This window comes from Hordeum vulgare, chromosome 5H (genome assembly GCF_904849725.1).
Source record: "Hordeum vulgare subsp. vulgare chromosome 5H, MorexV3_pseudomolecules_assembly, whole genome shotgun sequence".
In the NCBI taxonomy this organism is placed as follows: domain Eukaryota; kingdom Viridiplantae; phylum Streptophyta; class Magnoliopsida; order Poales; family Poaceae; genus Hordeum; species Hordeum vulgare.
Window position 1 is genome coordinate 519,117,073 of NC_058522.1, and position 16,273 is coordinate 519,133,345.

General features: G+C 42.0%; 1 pseudogene; it reads right to left on the bottom strand.

The window, feature by feature from the left end:
• Window positions 1-9,704: 9,704 nt before the first annotated feature.
• Window positions 9,705-16,273, bottom strand: part of LOC123398145 — a 36,661-nt pseudogene continuing 30,092 nt past the window's right edge.

Consider the following 16,273-nt stretch of genomic DNA (forward strand, 5'->3'; position numbering starts at 1 on the left):
GAGTTTGTGCACCGGCAAAAACTGCGTTGTACTAGAGAGGTTAGCAATGGTGGAAGGTGAAAGTGCATCTATACCATGGACTCACATTAGTCATGAAGAACTCACATACTTGTTGCGAAAGTTTTTATTAGTAATCGAAACAAAGTGTTAAACGCATACTCCTAGGGGAAGGGTTGGTAGGTGTTAACCATCGCGCGATCACGACCGCAACACAAAGGATGACAATCAATAGATTAATTATGCTCCGACTTCCTAACATAGCGGTTCACCATACTTGCATGTTACGGGAATTACTAACTTCAACACAAGTATTTCTAGATCCACAACACCCTACTAACATAACTCTTAATATTACCAAATCCACGTCTCAAAACTAATTGAGAGGAATCATACTTCTCTTTCTACTCAATGCACATGAATATGGAAGTTTTTGTATCCTCTTTGGGTACCTATCACCTTTGGGACTACTTTCATAGCACAAACCAACTACCAAGTCACGCACCGCCGTGCTCTAAAAGATCTAAGTGAAGCACATAGAGCAAAATTATCTAGCTCAAAAGATATAAGTGAAGCACGATGAGCATTCTAGCAAAATCACGATGAGTGCATGTCTCTCTCAAAAGGTGTGCAACGAGGATGATTGTGACACAACAAAAATAAAAGACTCCTACGATACAAGACGCTCCAAGCAAAACACATATCATGTGGTGAATAAAAATATAGCTCCAAGTAATGTTACCGATGGATTGAAGACAAAAGAGGGGATGCCTTCCCGGGGCATCCCCAAGCTTAGGCTTTTTGGTGTCCTTGAATTTGGCTTGGGATGCCTTGGGCATCCCCAAGCTTGATCTCTTTCCACTCTTTATCCCTTTGTCCATGAGAACATCATCCAAAACTTGAAAACTTCACAACACAAAACTTAAACAGAAACGTGTGATATCATTAGCACAAAAAAACAAACTACCACCTATTTAGGTACTGTAGCAAACTTGATTTCTATTTATATTGGTGTTAGATTACTGTATTCTCACTTTTTCATGGCTAGTACCCCCCGATACTATCCATAGTTTCATCAAAACAAGCAACCAACTCAACAAAAATAGAATATGTCAAAAACAGACGAGTCTGTAGCAATCTATATACTTCGTATACTTCTGGTACCTCAAAAACTCTGGAAAATTACGAATGCCTGGGACAAAGGTATATCAACCAGCAGAAAAAAGAATCAACTCAAAATCTCTTTCTGAATAAAAATGAAAAATAATCTCGTGAGCGAAAAGTTTCTGTCTTTTTCCAGCAGGATCAAACAACCATCATCAAGACTAGTCATAAAGGTTTTGCTTGGCTCAAACACAAAAAGAAACACAAAAAACACAATCATAACAGAATTACGATGGTGTGGACGCAAGAAAACAGAAAAAAAGATAAATTCATTGGGTTGCCTCCCAAGAAGCGCTATTGTTTAACGCCCTTAGCTAGGCATAAGGCGATAGAATCACGTATCGTCGTCTTTGGTGCTCAAACCATAAGTAGCCCTCATCATAGATTCATAAGACAATCTTATTTTCTTTCTAGGAAAATTCTCCATGCCCTTCTTTAAAGGAAATTGAAATCTAATATTTCCTTCCTTCATATCCATGATAGCACCGATAGTCCTTAGGAAAGGTCTACCAAGAATGATAGGGCATCTAGGATTGCAATCAATGTCAAGCACAATGAAATCCACGGGTACATAGTTCCTATTTGCAATAATAAGAAAATCATTGATCCTTCCCATGGGTTTCTTGGCAGTAGAATCCGCAAGATGCAAATTAAGAGAACACTCCTCATTCTCATTAAAACCCAGAACATCACATAAAGACTTTGGAATCGCGGAAACACTAGCACCCAAATCACACAAAGCATTGCATTCATAGTTTTTGATTTTGATTTTGATAGTAGGTTCCCACTCATCATGAAGCTTTCTAGGGATAGAAACTTCTAATTCAAGTTTCTCTTCAAGAGATTTTATCATAGCATCGATGATATGATCGGTAAAGGCCTTGTTTTGGCTATAAGCGTGTGGAGAGTTTAGCATGGATTGCATCAAGGAAATGCATTCAATCAAGGAGCAACTATCATAATTGAATTCCTTGAAATCTAAAGTAGTAGTTTTATTACTACTCAAGGTTTTAATATCTTTTACTCCACTTTCAATGCTTTTAGCATCAAGATAGATGGACTCCAAATCATTGGGGCGTTTTTCAACCAAAGTGGGTTCATATCCAGCCCCATCATCATTAGGTTTGACACAAGAAAACAAAGATTCAATGGGAGTCACACCAAACACTTTAAGATCTTCGTGATTCTTATCACGAGAACACGCCTTTTTAAGCCATTCATGTCTAGCACGAATTTGGGCGGTTCTTTCTTTGCTCTCACTCATGGAAACACGCATAGCTTTCAAAGTTTCATCCATGTTGATTTTGGGAGGAGCACATCTAACTTTCAAAGCATCAATATCACCAGACATTCTATCAACGCTCGTAGCCAAATCGTCAATTTTGAGTAGTTTTTCCTCTATGGACGCATTGAAAATCTTTTACGAGTTGATAAACTCTTTGATATTACTCTCTAGATCAGAGGGTAATCTATTGTAATTTTCATGAGTATTGTTGTGGGAGTTGCCAAAGTTATTAGAGGGGTGATGACCCACAAGTATAGGGGATCAATCGTAGTCCTTTCGATAAGTAAGAGTGTCGAACCCAACGAGGAGCAGAAGGTTCTGATAAACGGATTTCAGCAAGGTAATAACTGCAAGCACTGAAAGTAGCGGTAACAAGTGATTGTGTAGCGAGGTGAAACGTAGCAAGCAAAGAGTAACAAGTAACAAGTAGTAGCAACGGTGCAGCAAGTGGCCCAATCCCTTTTGTAGCAAGGGACAAGCCTGAACAAAGTCTTATAGGAGGAAAAATGCTCCCGAGGACACACAGGAATTTCTGTCATGCTAGTTTCATCATGTTCATATGATTCGCGTTCGTTACTTTGATAGTTCGATATGTGGGTGGACCGGCGCTTGGGTACTGCCCTTACTTGGACAAGAATCCCACTTATGATTAACCTCTCTCGCAAATACAAAAGAAGAATTAAGACAAAGTCTAACCATATCATTAAACTAGTGGATCCAAATCAGCCCCTCATGAAGCAACACATAGACTGGGGTTTAAACTTCTGTCACTCCAGCAACCCATCATCTACTTACTACTTCTCAATGCCTTCCTCTAGGCTCAAATATGGTGAAGTGTTATGTAGTCAACGTTCACATAACACCACTAGAGGAAAAACAACATACAACATATCAAAATACCGAACGAATATCAAATTCACATGACTATTATTAACATGACTTATCCCATGTCCTCAAGAACAAAAGTAACTACTCACAAGACATAATCATAATCATGACCAGAGGTGTAATGAATAGCATCAAGGATCTGAACATAAACTCTTCCACCAAGTAATCCAACTAGCATCAACTAAAAAGAGTAATCGACACTACTAGTAACCTTACAAGTACCAATCGGAGTTGCGAGACGAAGATTGGTTACAAGAGATGAACTAGGGATTGGAGAGGAGATGGTGCTGATGAAGATGTTGATGAAGATGCCTCCCCTCCGACGAGAGGAGTGTTGGTGATGACGATGGCGACGATTTCCCCCTCTGGGAGGGAAGTTTCCCCGGCACAATCGTCCTGCCGGAGCTCTAGATTGGATCTGCTCAAGTTCCGCCTCGTGGCGGCGGCGAAACCACGAAAAAGCTCCCTCTTGATTTATTCCAGACCAGGACGCTTCATATAGCAAAAGAGGGGGGCTAGTGGGCCTTCAGGCAGCCCACAAGCCTGCCCTGCGCCACCAGGGGGGTGGCGGTGGGCAAGTTTGTGGAGCCCTGGTGGCCCCCTCCGGTAGTTCTTTCGCCCAGTATTTTTAATATATTCCAGAAAAAATCCACGTAAATTTTCAGGGCATTTGGAGATGTGCAGAATAGTGGACTAGGATTTGCTCCTTTTCCAGTCCAGAATTCCAGCTGCCTGAATTCTCCCTCTTCAAATAAACCTTGCAAAATAAGAGAGAAAAGGCATAAATATGGCACCACAAGTAATATAACAGCCCAAAAAGCAATAAATATCAACATGAAAGCATGATGCAAAATGGACGTATCAAGGGGTTACTAGGAAAAGGCCTAGGAACATAGTTTCCTAAAAAAGCATTGTTGTTGCCAAAATTATTCCTACCAACAAAATTAACGTCCAAACTAGCGTTGCTACTCTCAATCAAGGAAGGCAAGGGCATTTCATTAGGATCTAAAGGAGCACTTCTACTAGCAACCAAATTCATTAACTCATCCATCTTAGCACTCAACGAGTTAATTTCTTCTATAGCGTGTACCTTCTTACTAGTAGGTGACCTTTCAGTGTGCCACTGAGAGTAGTTCGTCATGATATTGTCTAGGAGTTTTGTATCTTCTCCTAACGTGATTTTCATGTACGTTCCACCTGAGGCGGAGTCCAAGATATTTCTAGAAGCGAAATTCAAGCCAGCGTAGAAGATTTGTGTAATCATCCAAAGACTCAAGCCATGAGCGGGACAATTTCTAATCATCAATTTTATTCTCTCCCAAGATTGTGCAACATGTTCATGATCAAGTTTCTTAAAATTCATGATATCATTACGGAGAGAGATAATCTTAGCCGGCGGAAAATACTTGGATATATAAGCATCTTTGCACTTGTTCCAAGAATCAATACTATTTTTGGGCAAAGACGAAAACCAAGTTTTTGCTCGATCTTGCAACGAGAAAGGAAAAAGCTTCAATTTAATCACATCATTATCCACATCTTTCTTATTTTGCATATCGCAAAGCTCAATGAAGGTATTAAGATGGGATGCGACATCTTCACTAGGAAGGCCGGAGAATTGCTCTTTCATAACAAGATTCAGCAAAGCAGCATTGATTTCGTATGATTCCGCACTAGTGGCGGGAGCAATCGTAGTACTAATAAAATCATTATTATTAGTATTTGAGAAGTCACAAAGTTTGGTGTTTTCAGTCATGGTGACTTCAGCAAGCAAACAAGCACACAAGCGAACATAAAGCAAGCGAGAGAAAAGGGCGAACGAAAAAGGCAAACGAAAAAAAGGCAAATATTTTTGTAAATTTTTGTTTTTCAGAAGTGGGGGAGAGGAAAACGAGAGGCAAAAAAGTAAATGCAAGAGATGAGTTTGCGACACTTACTTGGATGAGTTCTTGACTTGATCCTCCCCAGCAACGGCGCCAGAAATTTCCACGTTGACAGAAGACTATTCTTGACTTGATCCTCCCCGACAACGGCGCCAGAAATGATTCTGCTACGGCGACAGAAATCCTTCTGTCGTCTCTTGAGCTTGCGTTGGTTTTTCCCTTGAAGAGGAAAGGGCGATGCAACACAGGAGCAGTAAGTATTTCCATCAGTTTGAGAACCAAGGTATCATTCCAGTAGGAGAATCGCGTCAAGTCCATAGTACCCGCGCAAACACAAAAGAGCTTGCACCCAACGGTATAAAGGAGTTGTCAATCCCTTCAAGATTGATTGCAAAGTGAGATCTAAAGGCGGAAAGTGCAACGAAGTTAAATTGTAAGGCTGAAAATATGATGTGAAGTAGACCTGGGGGCCATAGTGTTCACTAGAGGCTTCTCTCAAAATAGCAAATAATACGGTGGGTGAACAAATTACTCTCGAGCAACTGATAGAATCGCAAAAAGTCATGACGATATCTAAGGCAATGATCATACATATAGGCATCACGTCCGAGACAAGTAGACCGATACTTTCGGCATCTACTACTATTACTCCACACATCGACCGCTATCTAGTGCAAGAACTGACACTTGGCACTGAGTTAATAAGTTAGTCCCAGAGAAGATATAAAAGGCATACAGAACATCCAAAGTTTGACAAGATAATAGCATGGAACCATCAAAAATTATAGATACGTTGGAGACGTATCAATAATTGCTCAAAAACTGCGACAAGTGGGCGTTGATTGACAGAGAATCCCCACCGAAGAGAGGTTCATTTACGGACATGGATGAAGATAAAGATGATGATGGCCCAAGAAACTTGCACAAGCCCCATGGTGACAAAAAGACAAAGGAGAAGATCAAAAGGGAACACGAAGCATTGACCTTGCGGGACAAGATAGATTCCTTGTTGCAATCAAATGAGGTATTGCTAGTAAAGTCTTTGGAGGAAAATATAGAGTTAGCCGATAAGAAGGCACGAGAGAAGCAAGAGAGGTGGAAATTGCTCAAGGAAGTTGAAGAGAGAAAAGCACGTGCCGCTGAGAACAAAACCATGGCCAACCTTCTTGCCGAAGAGAATAGGATCATGACTTTGAACCGCAATGACATGGACGACATCAGCAAGGAATGTCATGATATGACAAGGAGGGAAATCTTGAAGAGGAGAATGCTTGTGTGTTACAATGGCGGCAATGGTTTCTTCTCTGGAATCGGAACCGATGATTTCAGTACGGGAGTAGGAACAAGTGCAGGCGATGGATTCGGGGGCAGCGATGACCCCGATGGTGCAGAGTGAAGAGCGACTAGGATGCATGAAGTCCTTTTGCGTTTGTCTTTTAAACTATGCTCTCATTTCACGTGCGAACATATGTTTTATTGTTTAAATTCGTACTCATTTCCCGGAATCGCTGTCAAATTCCAACTATGTTTTATTGGGAGGTTTTTCGGTTTGCGGGTCGACGCGGTGGCGCCCGACCAGATCCCTCATTGACGACCCGTATAATATCATATTCTACGAATATCATTTTATACGGGTCCGTTTGGAAGGGTCAGCCTCCGTCCGCACCCGCGCCAGTCCGTAAAAAACGTTTTTTGCAAACTGTAAACCACTTTTGCGGGTCGGCCTTATACGGGATGTGCTAAAGATGCTCTTAGCCGTTTTCCTCAGTGCTTATAAACGAATGAACTACTCCCTTTGTTCTTATAAGACATTTTAGAGATTTCACTATAGACTACGTATGAATGTATATAGACATAGTTTAGAGTGTAGATTCACTCATTTTGCCTCATATGTAGTCTATATCAGAATCTTTAAAAGGTCTTATATTTAGGAGCGATGGGAGTACATCAGATTATCCGATGCATAGGAAACCGAACGGAGGGTCGGGTGGAGGCAGTGGCGATTTCATCATGGAGGCTTCAATAGGCTTAAGTCTATCCTCCAAAAATCTCATTTTAGCTAAATATACTACTCCCCCGTCTCAAAATTCTTGTCTTAGGTTTGTCTAAAAGTGGATGTATCAAAATGCTAAAACGCGACTAGATACATTCATATCTAAACAAATCTAAGACAAAAAATTTGACACGAAGGGAGTACTTGGCAGTTATACTAAGATGTTTATCATGTAAATTGCTATGCATTTGCTAATTAGATTTAGAAACTTGACGTTTTGAGCCTACCCTTCAATTCCGTGTTAGATTCACAACTGGGTGGAGGAAACGTTCTCGTCAACTACGAGTCGCATGTGGTGACCTCGTCAATCTCAACATGATATATCGGCTTAGTTTCTCGGAGTATATGTGCATATATATGGGGCGCATGCATCTATACTGTGTTCTAAAAAATAAGTTCTCATTTGATGCGCGCATGTATGTACTCCCTTCGTCCCATAATATAGAAGTGTCTTCGACACTCGAGTACATTTCATGTGCCATATCGTGGGTTGAACTTCTCTTGTGGTGATTTCAATCAAGAAGCCAAAGGGGAGGCATCTAGGGGTAAAGTCCGTGAAATTTTGTTGCGTGTATCACATGTGCACCTCATTGGATCGAATTCTAAGATATAACCATATCTAGAATGATAATGATATTGTAAGCATTCTAGCAATATACATGCACATGCATGGACCAAGAATGAGACCCTGGAAAACTAATGTGATCATTACGAAATACATATGCACAAGTCACCAGTTATAAACCTTCAAGGACAAGATTGATGAGAGATTTGTCAGCAAAAATGATTCAGCAAAGAGCGGTACCAACTTCTAAGAGAAATGATGAAAATCAGGGAGAACCCGGCCACCAGCTCATTGACACATATACTCTAGAATTTTCTATTGGTTACAACTAATCTAGAAATCCTACTCTACTCTAGAACCTCTATTAGGGTATTTCTTGCATTTGTGCATATATCAAGATTCTTAAACTGGAGCAAACATGTATAAACACACTATAAGACCTCTAAGTGTCATGCATTATTATGCTGTATTATTTGCTCATATTTAGATGGAATTCTGATTTACTAAGATACATCTAACTACTTTTTCAGAAAATAACATACCCCCACCCCTCGGCCCCTGGGCTAATAAACACTATATTTACACACTTCATATTTGACAACATGGACATTTGGATTGTATAACAACACACTTTGAATTTCAATGTTGGTTGCGATTTATTGTTATAATATAATTGTAAGTTAATGCATTTATCATCAATAAATAAAGTTAATAGCAAAAAATGATTTATAAAAGATAGAAATATTTAGTATAAATAGGTGATGATTTGTTCATCATTTTATCATACATGACTCGTGAACTATCGAAGTAAAGTGAACTTGTATTGTTTTTCTATTTATTTGATGACATATTATTGTTCGTAGTCACATAATCGAGTTATGCGAAGCACGGTGCAGTAACTAAACCATAAATAAAAGCATCATGATTATGACTCTTGTATAATAACTCAATGAGATGACCCTCATTTCGACCCTTTTGAATATAGCGGATAACAATGAAGCAAAGCTATCAAATTGGTACGAACGTAATCAAATTATCGACACCGGGTCTACCATTTTTTAATTATTTTAAGCTTAAATAACCCGCATTCCTTTCATTCTGAATTCGTGTCACCAATTCAAACTCAGTGACTCTATGCACATACTCAACACTAAATGTCAAAAGATGTTGATCGTATAGAGTACTAGAGTGAAATTACACTTGAATGAGTTAATAACAGAGACATGACAACTTAGGCTCATTATGAATTAGTGGCATCATTATTTGATCCATGGCATCTGTACTATTGAAAATAAAAATAATAAAGTTTTTTAAGAAAATAAAAAATAAAAATAATGAAGTTCCCCAAGAAAACTGAATTAATGGCATTGATATTACCCTTTAAGAATACAGAAAATAAAAATAGTGAGAAAACTAAGGCACAATTTATAGAAAAATTTAGCGTTTTTATATATGCAAAAATAAGCATATAATAGTGCATCACCAAAAATGTCATAAGAATGAATGAATTAATGGCGTTGGTATTAATGCTTAAAGAAATATTAAAATGAAATAAAAGACCAAAACCAAATCAGGAAATAATGAAGTTTCTTAATAAAAAATTGAATTAGTTGCATTGGTATTACAGGAAGAAATGAAAAATAAGAAAGTAAACAATGAACGAAAGTGGACTCAATTTACACAAAAATCATGCTTTTTTATACTATGCAAAAATAAGCATGCAATAGTGGAGTTTTCACAAAAGAAAGTTTCTTAAGAGGGCACTAATTAGTGGCATTTTATTATCATTAAAGAAGAAAGAAAATGCAATAAATTAAACAAAACCAAAATAGTGAAGTTCTATAAGAAAGAACGAATTAGTGCATTTGGTATTATCCTTTAAGAAAGAAAATGAAATAAGAAATAAATCGAAATCGAAATAATGAGGTTTTCTAATGAAGAAAGATTTAGTGGCATTGATATACCCTTTAAGAAGAGAAGTTCACATGGGGAAGTAAGCATTACAACAATTCACATGGGAAAATAAGCATTTACAACAGTTCCATTTTTCTATACCCACCAGTATCAATGTTATTTACATTAAATGGTATTGCCAAACGACAAGTCATACCATGAATTTTCTCTCAGTAACCTCACAAGTCAAAATAATGAAGTCATATGGATTTTATTTTGCTGCACAACTCACTGTGAGGACTTAAATCACATTTCAGTGTCACCCATTCCATCAGAGCCTACAAGCAATAGCTTGTTAGGATATGCTTCAATGTGCCCGAATGCACTGGTGCGAGGAGGACACTCTAGCGCCGCCTCAAGGGTGCGATGGTGGACGCCGTGAGAGTCCACTGAGTAGCCACCCTTGTGGTCGTGCCCGGCGAAGCAGGCCTTAACACAGCTGTACTGTCGAACAACAACCATCACCTCATCATAGGATGCAATGCACTATTGGAATCTGCTAGTTTGCCGACAGCTTTAAGCTTTGCCGTCAGCAATTTTACGGGGCTGACGGCAAAGAGACTTTGCCCTCAGCCAAAATACAAGCTGACGGCATAGGAGTGGCTGACGGGAAATAAAATCTATGCCGTCCGCTTTATCTAAGCCGGTAGCCAGCTGACGGCAAAGGACAAAAAAGCGGTTGGCATAGGAAGGCTGACGGCATAGGGGCTAACCCCAGTCGCCGCCTCGGCCAGAAAAAAAAATCGGGGGCCTTCTTTGCCGACAGCCAGCTGAGGGCAAAGACTAACGGCTGTCTTTGCCGACAGCTGGCTGAGGGCAAAGAGGCTAACCCCATAACCTGCCTTATCCCCCCGTGACCTCTCTGTCACCGCGCGCGTCTCTGTCTCACCGCGTCTCTCTCGCCCCGCCGTCGCAGCCTCGAGCTCGCCCCGCCGCCGCCGCCTCGAGCTCGCCCCGCCGCGCCCGTCGCCGCGCTCGTCGCCTCGCCTCGCCCGGCCGCGCCCGTCGCCGCGCCCGTCGCCTCGCCTCGCCCGGCCGCGCTCGTCGCCCCGCCGCCTCGAGCTCGCCCCGCCGCCGCCTCGAGCTCGCCCCGCCGCCGCAGCCCCCTCCTCCCGTGGCCCGCCAGCAGCTCGAGGTAACATTTCATGAGCCCAACTCAGCCACTCCAAACGAAAAACACACCTTGAATTTTGGGCATTTGTAGTCTGATGCAAATCGATTTCTAGTTAAAAATATCATTTCAAGTCACTTGAGTTTTCCTTAAAAAGACATTGACTGGCCTTTACTTAAATCGCTGGTGAGGTGGTTATTGAAGACCCTATGAACACTTTGACATATGCATTGTCTGCATTTTCTGAGTTTGATGGCTGACCTTTACTTGAGTTTGATGGCTGACATATGCACTGGCCTTTACTTGAGTCTGATGCAAATATCTAATTATACTAGTACTACAAAATAATTGATTCAGATGGGTACTTGTACATAGTGGGCCGTTTGAAAGACACTATCAAGTACAAAGGATTTCAGGTATGCCTGCACCGCCTTTGCTCAAGTACAAAGGATCCCAAGGTGACAGCCGGCCTAGGATAGATCAAAACTTGGACTATATGTTAAGAGAGAGAGAGATACGTTAGAGATATTATTTTTTGAGATAGAGATACGTGAGGGATGCGTAACTGACAAAAACGGATATGTGAGAGATTGAATTGGAAATATCTGGTATTTCCATAGTATAAAAATAACATAATATATATTGCAAACTTCATATTATATAGAGTAATCTACACCGTAATAACTTGGTCCCACCAGATTAACGGCTCCTAATTTCTAATTAATGTAGGAATTTCTTGTGTTCATTGAGTGCATTTAAATGTGCAGTAGCTTCTCCGCGAGGGATTGGTTTTCGACGACCTCCCCTGCATTCGAAAGTGAGCACATTTGTTAACTCCTCCTCCACCCCCTTTATTTTGCTCTGTTCCGGCCTTCGTGCTGATGACACTATCTAGCTAGGTATTTTTAGTATTAAAATGCAAAGGTGTTGCGTAACCAATATGCGTCTCCCATTCGAAAGGGTTCCTGTCATAAATATGCATGCATTTGCATATTTATAACGGTGATTCTTTTGAATTGTCCAACGTTATCCATGGACAGCCCGGGTATGTGTAGATTGGGTTGTTTCCCACGCTTTGCTTCGGATCCCATGCAGAGTTTCGACAGCTCCTCCTTGTTGTTCTCCGGGTACACATCCTCTCGGTTAGTTGCCGAGACGTGTATCAGGAGAACAGCGGGGAGGTGCTGCCGAAATTTTGCGTTGGGTCGGGAGCAGAGCAGTGGGAAATGACCCAATCTACACATACTCGGGTGGGATTAGGACCCATCTTTACCTAGTAGCTGGTAGGTGTGCATGCCGTGCATCCCAATGTATTAACCATGATTAAAAAATGGCCATAATTAATTTAACATACTTGATGAATTGATATTTTATATTGTTTTATATGTGGATACTATGTAGCTAGCTTGCCAGAATGACTGATCGTGAATGGATGTACACCGGTCACCATAGTCAGAGAGATATGACCGATGAATGGTTGAGCAAAACCTATGAATTCGTGGAAACGACGTTTTCTAAAGGCCAACCAAAAACATGGTGCCCCTGCACTAAGTGCAAGAATTATTCGCGACAGACAAAGGATGTAATGGGTAAACACCTGCAGATGCGTGGTTTTACTCCCGGCTATACCTTGTGGACATTTCATGGTGAGTCGGCCCAACGTAACAGAGACGAGGTGTTGCGTCGGCGCACCGATGATCATGGTACAGGGATTGAAGACATGGTGAATGACTTTGATGATGCTCGGAACAAGGACGAAGAGATGGAGGAATCCGCGAAAGCCTTCTATGCCATGTTGGAGTCTTCAAAACGTCCTCTTCACGAGCACACTAAGATTTCTCAGCTAGATGCCATCGCACAAGTAATGGCTCTGAAAGCCCAGTTCAACATTGGAAGAGATCTGTTTGACTCAGTGATGACCCTATTTGGGCGCTTTCTACCAGAAGGTCATATTATGCCTTCAAACCTATATGAGTCAAACAAAATCCTTAGTGCACTCAAGATGCCGTATGAGCAGATACATGCTTGTGAGAAGGGATGTGCCTTATTTAGGAAAGAGTATGCGGAGGAAACATATTGTCCATTTTGCAAGTCTTCCAGATATGTTGAGGTAGAAAACGGTGAAGGTGAGAAGAAGCAGAGCAAAATCCCCGTGAGTGTCCTACGGTATCTGCTGATCCTACCAAGACTTCAACGACTTTACATGCTCGAAGAAACAACAAAACAGATGACATGGCACAAACATGGAATTAGGAAAGAATTAGATGAACACGGAGTTCCGATGTTGGTACACCCTTCAGATGGTGACACATGGAAGGCATTCGATAGTATACATAAGGAAAAAGCTAAAGAACCAAGGAATTGTCGAATCGCCATCAGCCTCGATGGGTTCAATCCTTTTGGTATGACGGCTACCCAATATAGTTGCTGGCCTGTATTTGTCGTTCCCCTCAATCTTCCACCATCATCCATTATGCAAAGAAAGCACATATTTCTGACGTTGATAGTTCCAGGGCCAAAATACCCGGGGAAGAATATGAGTGTGTACATGCAACCGCTGATGGATGACTTGAAAGAAGCTTGGGTGAATGGGGTCAACACATACGACGCAGCTAAGAAAGAGAACTTTCAAATGTATGTTTGGTACCAAGAAGAACCTCTGAAATAGGTTTGACTTGAAAGAGAACTTTAGGGTCGAGGAGGGGACGGAGGAGGCGGCCAAGAAGAACCTCGTGAAAGAGTGCAATAGTTTATTGAATAACACGAGGCACGAAATGCGTGTTCAGGCTGTTCGAGATTGGTACGCCAAGCAAGGGGAGCCGAAGACAAAGACTGAATGTCGAAAGATTTTCCTTGATAAGACCGAGTACATGGAGGTATGTACATTCCAAAGATCAATTCTTAGGTCTAGTTAGGTCTATTTAGTTATAATACTTAGTTTCATTCTTCATTAACTTACATTCATAGGTGCCCCCGAGATGGTTGGCCGATAAGATGGATTGTTGGGAGATGATAGCGGACAGGTGGTGCACAGAGGCTTGGTTGAGCACCCACACTATGGCCAAGGACCGTCGTGCCCAACTGGTTGGTGTGCCACACCACCAAGGCAATGCCAACATCAAGCAATACGCCAAAAAATGGGTATGTGTGCCTTGTTTTGTTTCATCAATAATCCGTTCGTTCATGATTTTTGTTGTACTAATTCTGTCTTTTCGTGTAGGCCAAACACAATAACCAGCCCGAGCCTGAGGGATACGCCGCGTTTAGCATGGCCCATAAGGGCTCGTACAAGACGGCGAAGGCATATTCTGAGGGGGACGGGCCGTCGGCGTACACAAGCCTGTCCGCCTACAGCAAGATGACGTCTTATTCTGAGGTGGTCAAACAGCTGCGCGGGCCTGACTTTGACCCGAGCCAGAATCCTATCGATCCAGAGGCGTTAATGATCTCTGGTGGCGGTAATAGTCATGGCACGCTGGCCATGTGTGATGGCTTCGTCCCTATCACTGAGACTCTATCTCAGATCAAGTCGAGGCAAACGAGCTCGGCTCCTGCAATACGGCAACGCGCGAGGCCAGTTGATCTTGCCATCGAGGTTAGTTTTCTTCATTAGTTCTTTCGTTCTTTTGTCCCTGGATGGATGATGAAAATTCCTTTTGAGGAGTGGTTGTAGGCCGCACTTATGAAGGAGAGGGAGGCCACCAGGCTCTTGTTGGAGGAGAGGGACCGGAATACGCAGAGGTTGCTTGACGATGAGAGGGCACGCAATAATGCCCATGCGAAGGCCATGCACGACTTCGTTGCGGTAAGTCAGTTGTGTGAGAAGCAAGGCCATGTGTGAGACGCAACAAGGCTATTTCTTTGACTCCTCGAAAACTAATTTGCAGGCTATGTGTGAGAAGCAAGGTTTGCCGCCCCCTCCGCCGATGCCTTCTCCGGTGGGAACGGTGAGTTCCCTTTCAATGACCGACCTTGCACGGTCTTATACCATTGTCTGTTGCCGTGCTAACCACATATTTTAACTCTTGCCTTGTTGCAGCATCATTCAAGAGTTGAATCCCACGATCCCTTTGCTTCTCCTGGTGAGAGCCCTAGCAATCCAGCGACCAACGGAGATGCAGCTTCTCCTTCGTTTCCTGGCATTTGGTAAGTTATTCCTCTCCTTCTTATTCTTCTTATTGTTTAGATCAACTTAGATTATGCCAGGCTTTAATTAGCTTAGTAAATTCTAGTTGATATTAGCCATGGTTTAGTTAGCTTAGTAAATTCTAGTTGATATTAGAGCTCAAAAATGACATAATTAGTTTAGAAAGTTTTAAAAGAAACCAGAAGAGAAGAACAAACAAGAGATGAAGAAATAAGAGAAGAAGAAAGAGGAGAAAAAGATAACTTCTCTTCTTTCTTTTTCTCTATCTTCTTCTTCTTCTTCTTCTTCCACTTCTTCCACTTCTTCTTCTTGTTCTTCTTCTTCTTCTTCCCCTTCTTCTTCTAATTGCTTAGCTTAATTTAGGTAACTTCTTTCTTATTGTATTCTTCTTCTAAATTCTTTCTCATTATGCAAATTTTGATAAAGCAGCATGGCATATGGATGGATGCTCGAGACTTTTTAATGCACTTGTGTAGTCCTAGATGAACTTTGTAATGCAATTGTATTTGTGGATGCACTTGTGATGCTTTGTAATACTTTGTGATCTTGTTTGCACTTTAATGACATATATTCGTGTTGTTTGCACTTGTGTTGTGCTGTCCGTACTTTGTGATGCACTTGTGGTGCTGTTTAGGGGCAGATTCAATATATATATGTTGCTGTTTGTATCTATGTTTTGCAAATGCAGGGAATTAACAGAAAACAAATATGGAAAAAAAGCAAAGAGGGTCTTTGCCGACAGCTCACTGACGGCAACACCTTTGCCATCGGTGGGCTGTCGGCAAAGAGGACACGTGGCGGCAGCCTGTGCATTCTGGCAACTCTGGGCATCACAATTTTTCGGCTTTGCCGTCAGCTGGGACAAAGCTGTCGGCAAAGAGGCGGCCAAGGGGACTCAGGGGTAGGCTTTGCCGTCAGCTGGGACAAAGCTGTCGGCAAAGAGGCGGCCAAGGGGACTCAGGGGTAGGCTTTGCCGTCAGCTGGGCTCTAGCTGTCGGCAAAGAGGCGGCCAAGGGGACCCAGGTGTTTGGGCTTTGCCGTCAGCTCTGCTGCGGCTGTGGGCAAAGAGGGGAGGCTTTGCCGTCAGCTTTGCTACGGCTGTGGGCAAAGCCTACCGTTAACCTTCTAACGGAGCTCGGCCTGTGCCGTTGCCGCCACTTCTCTTTGCCGTCAGCCCGTGCCACAAGGCTGATGGCAAAGTCTTTGCCGTCGGTGGAGCTCCGGCTG